Here is a 5,545-nt window from a genome sequence, read left to right on the forward strand (position 1 = left end):
CTTCAAAAAGAACACAAAGAATGGCCTTCTCAGCTGCCATAGTTGCAACTCTTGCGTCATCAGAACAGTGTGTTCAACGCATCACCGTTTCCGTTTAAAAAACGTTTTGCACCGTTTTTGTCGGGGCTGAACGCAGCCCAGGTCAGACATGCAGCGAGCCGCAGAAGTGAAGCCGTCCCTCCCTTTCCAGCTGTGTTTGTCTTGGTGTGGAGGTAAGTGGTGATGAACAACATACTAAGCTACCTGTGCCTCAAATTTACAGCTAATTATCCTATCCATGACTCATGAGATCTACCAAATTAGCTAAAGTTAATTAGCTAAGGCAATAGGAAGTCAAGTAGGTTAGACCAGTGCACGTTCTTTCACTGCATGATTCAGTTTATTAAAATGCATTTAGAATGATCACAAAATTCAAGATATGGGGGCAGAAATGTATATATTTATATCATTTCATATAGTTAATCAGTATCACCCGTAGACTGACGTTTTTTCCACCAAAAAGCGGCATGATTACAAATGTGATATCGATTTTATACAGCAGTTCAATAAACAAGAATTTAATATTAAGACACACGTTTTAGACACAATATTGACTGTTTTTTATCTATTTTGCCAATGCCAACACATATAATTTAAATTTGCGTCTCTGAGCAACATGACACTGTTTTGTTCCTGAATGAATCAACTTTAAATGATTCGGTTCAGTCGCAATGACTCACTTATGAACAGTGACTTGCTGCCGCCTACTGGCATTTTTAATTTCACATTTAAAGTATATTTTCATTTTTTTAAATAATTTAAAATATCAGTATTTAACGTTTTATGTTTAAAATATCAAAACAATCATTTTGTAATACTGATTTTGGACTGGTAACAGCCCAAATGACTTATCATTCTGATTGACTGATTCAGTTTAAGAATTTGCCTGAAAAGCTGATGCACACTTTTAGAAAAAAAGGCAAAAATGGTAAAAATGCTCATAAAAGGTAAAAATCCATTTAAACTTATTGGAAAAGATTACGTTCTATCACTGCTGTGAACTGATCACCACACCGAATATGCATAATATCAAAAACTTTAGGAGTCAGCTGTCCACGGTAGTCCATAAGATATCAGCACAATAACATATTCAGCAAAATATAATCTAATTATCGTTATCGATAAAATCCCAGAAAATATTGAGATGTATACAATATTGCACACTCCTAATATATTTAACGTTTTGTTTAGGAAAAAAATGTGAATAAATATGAGAAGTGCCCTTTTTTCCACTTGAGCCCCTGCCCCTCAAAATGTCGGTGCATGTCCATAATTGTGTGAGTAAAAACTGAAAATTTACAGAAACAATTTTTCACTCAGAAATTGCTAGTAAATTATACAAATAATTACAAATTGGAAAAAGTATCAATGAATTAAACATGAAATTTCGAAGTAGAAAGACTGAAATAGTATTATTTAAAACCTACTCCAACAAAATAATTAATAATACAATAATACAAACAATATTTTTATTTAGAACCTTTTTTTAAATATAAATATTTGTGTAATTTGACTATTGATTTATCTTTTAATAATATATTTCTGAACTCATACTTTGTTCTGCAAATCCATTTATTTTATTCATAGGGCTATTGCTGGAAAACGAACAAATAAACTAGTCAAAGCGAAGGTCTCAGAGCTCCAGGGGTGTCTGGACTTTCTCTGATGTAGGTACATGCAGAGTAGATGAATGTGGAAAAAGTGAGAGCAGAAAGTTTGGCTAACAGTGGTTTGAAGTTGAAAGCTGGTTCGTGCCATGTGGCAATAATTAAAGTCCTCAATACGTTCACCCAGACCGCACCAAACAAGAGCTCCTTTTACCAACAGACCAGTTTGCAGGACGTGCAGACACAGCACATGTCAGCACTTTATTAAAAGTCCCCAGAAATGCAGCCATCACATTCCCAAAACAGAAATGGGTTGAATTCACCACGAGTTCAGCAGCACTAATGAATACCAATAGCACTAATGGTCTTAACTAAGAGTGTCAATGGAATGAAAACAACTGATTGTCTTGTAAATAGTCCAGCTCCATACAATCCTTAATGCAAAGTTTATAAAACCCCACATTGAGCTTTAGAGGACTTTAAGTGGTAAAGTGCTAGCAAAATGATGCAAAACAGTCTTAACTCAGAGATAAAGGAAAGGATTAAATCTGCCCCAAAAAGCCGCCCTCCCCCTGAGGTTCAGTTTAGTTGGAGAGCGATGATGGACAGGAGGAGAAATCAGTGTCACAGTGGTAACAAAGGTGTCCCAGTGAAGGCAAAAGCTGAATGTTGAGTGATTAGTGATTATTCGGTTCTTTCTCGAGGCTGTTGCTTGTTTGAACAGCAGTGGAGCGCTGAAAGATAGCGGGTGATAAATGACCATTTATCTTCCTTCCCTGTTTTGTCCCCCAGCATCCCAGCGTCTGTATGTGACAGCTGAATGCGCTTGTGAAAAATGTGCGAGTTTTGAGAGAGAGTGATTTCGGTTTATGTGAGCGTGCATGTGTTTGTTGTGAATGACACTCTGTTGCATTGAGATGAAGCCAAGAAGCTCTGCATGCACACAATGAGGAACTGCTGGATCTGTCTGTCGGCCGTTGACAAATGAACTCTTCACACGTCTCGCCTTCCACTTGCCATTGATCACTCTGCGCCACTGAGGTCATGCTGTTAGCTCATGCTAATGCAGGTCAAAACATCACAGTTTGAACGATTTCCCATAAAACCTGATAAAAGAATGTGTTAACGTCGCGGTGAATAAAAATGCATGAGGTAGTTGAGTTTGGAACATTTTCGACCATCATTCAAAACATTACTTCACTGATCATCAAGTACTTTTGTTCCCTGCAGCAGCTAATTCTTCTTCTTTCTTAGAATACACACATGTATCCTCAACAGTAAACTGAAACAGTCATCAGAAGAGGAAAAACCTTTTGCTCTCTGACTTCCTGTGTCGATAGGGGTCAGAGGTAATGAGAGGACGCTGTGCCTCTGGACTTCAAGGGTTTATTGTTTTGCCGTCGCCTGTTAGACGTGACCAACTCAACACAACTAGTAAAGGATGTCGTTCTCTAATGTCCTCACTAAATATCAAAGTGCTTGCATGTTCAACAACAACCCACCAAAACTGACATTCAGCTTCAATTAGCTCTTTATTTTGTTTTCTCTGATAAAATACTATTTTTTAATGCCCATTCGTTCTACTAATCTTTCATATGAGTATTAATTACATAAAATGTAAAAAGTGATACAAGGCACCGTTATATGTTACAAAAGTTCACATTTTGATTCATTGCAATAGCTTGAACAGTTTGGGAACTGTTAGTAGACGCAAACTAAAACGGAAGACGCTGTTTACATCATGCAAAGTTCATAATATAATCCATCTGGGCATTTTCAAACATTACTGACATTATCCATTTATAGCACTTTTTAAATGTCTGAAAAGTCTCAACACACACCCTGACATCATTCAGTCCTTGTCCTTTTTAATCGACCAGTGATTTTAAATCAGGTAGGCCTCTCAGTTTGTAGTCAAGTAGCATTTGCCCGTAGGCTTTTCCCTGCAGAAACACACACAGTTAATAACACGTTTTTAGTAATAATAGTAAAAACATGAAGTAACACTATGTTGTGAGGGATTTATATAACTGGTAAATTTCAAAGGTCTTTTTCTAAATGTTGGTTATAATGCTATCTTTCAAAAGTTTGAGGTTGGTAAAATTTTTTAATGTTTTGTAAGAAGTCTCTTTTGCTCACTTCTGCATTTATTTCATTAAAAATACAGAAAAAAACACTTAATATTTTGAAATATTATTACAATTTAAAATATCTTGTTTCTATTTTAATGTTTTAAAATGTAATTTATTCGTGTGATGGCAAAGCTGAATTTTCAGCAGCCATTACTTTCAGTCTTCAATGTCACATGATCCTTCAAAAATCATACTGATTTGGTGCTTAAGAAACATTTATGCATATTATCAGTGTTGAAAACAGCTTAATATTTCTGTGGTAGCATAGATTCCTTTTTTATTTTAGGAAGTGAGTTCCTGACAAGTGGATCATCATATTCAAGGATTCTTGAAATCAATTCTAATATTCTGATTTGGTGTTCAAGAAACATTTTTTTTATTATCAATGTCGTAAACTACTGTGTTGTTTCTGTGGAAGAGAAATCTTTTGTAACATTATAAACTTCTTTACTCGTTTCTTACCTTTGACCAGTTTAATGCATCCTTGCTGAATAAAAGTATTCATTTCTTACTGACCACAAACTTTGTACCTTAGCATACAATGTGAGGAAATAACTGAATTTTTGGAACCATTTCTTTAAGGTAGTAAATAGCTAGATACCTAAGTAATCTCATACCAAGTGTGAATGGTTTTCATCCTTTAAGTTACTTTTTCCCCTTGAGATTTTTTTATTGTTTTTTTAACCTTTAAAAAGACCCACAACAGTTGAAGTCTCTGTGTCTGCGTCCATTTTGCGAGTTTGTATGAATGAATGTGTGTATTACCTGAGGGTCGCTGCGGAGTGATGCCACCCCTCCCCCTCCAAGTGAGTTTGGAAGAATGAAGTTCAGACCATGAATGCCGGGCAGTTCGTACCTGGAAGCCACCGCAAACATGTGAAAAACATTATTTTAATTGAAATCACCTCCCGGTTTTCACACATCTATGCATTAGCTCACACCACACTCTTGCGCAGACAGGCACCTAGACATGTCAGTCCTCAGCATGAGGTGGTCCTCATTAGCGGCACCAAAGGAGTTCTCCCTAACCCATAAAACAAGAGGCTTGCATGCATGGACTCTCTCTCTCCTTCAAACACACACGCAGGCCTTTAAAAAGCCGCATAGGCTACAGATGTGGAGTAGCTCAATATAAAAGTGTTACAATGTTTATTTTGTGTGACGTTAACTTCCTTACAGCTTCAGACTTTAACTAGCAATGATTTTCTTAAAAGTAAGCTACAAGGCATTGTGTTTTATGATATTTTATTTTCAAGATTGGACATCTTTGCTTTTTTCAATTAAACCATTATCATCTTTCACCATTGTCTACTAGTACATTTTTTTATTTCTTCTTACCGTATGACGGAGGGTAGATCAGTCTGATCCTTTCTGATCAAATGCTGGAAATACTGCTCCACAACTTCAGCGGTTAAACACTTTTTCAGGTAGGGGAAATATAGTGGATGTCTTGCAGTAACCCCTAAAAACACAAGTTACACACATAGATTTAAAGATATAGATCAACAGACTGATAGATTGAGAAATGTGGGACATCTACCATTAATATTTGATTCATACCATCATGCTGAATAATAGACAGAACGACACAACGACAGACAGACAGACAGACAGACAGACATACAGACAGACATACAGACAGACAGATAGACAGACAGACAGACAGACAGACATACAGACAGACATACAGACAGACAGATAGACAGACAGACAGACAGACAGACAGATAGATAGATAGATAGATAGATAGATAGATAGATAGATAGA

At 36.4% G+C, this 5,545-nt stretch overlaps 1 pseudogene; it reads right to left on the minus strand.

Annotated features, from left to right (window-relative positions):
* Window positions 1-3,514: 3,514 nt before the first annotated feature.
* The window catches only part of LOC107692635 (uncharacterized), a 19,350-nt pseudogene continuing 17,319 nt past the window's right edge, over window positions 3,515-5,545 (minus strand).

Source organism: Sinocyclocheilus anshuiensis, unplaced genomic scaffold, assembly GCF_001515605.1.
Source record: "Sinocyclocheilus anshuiensis isolate Anshui unplaced genomic scaffold, SAMN03320099.WGS_v1.1 scaffold50, whole genome shotgun sequence".
Classification (NCBI taxonomy): Eukaryota; Metazoa; Chordata; class Actinopteri; order Cypriniformes; family Cyprinidae; genus Sinocyclocheilus; species Sinocyclocheilus anshuiensis.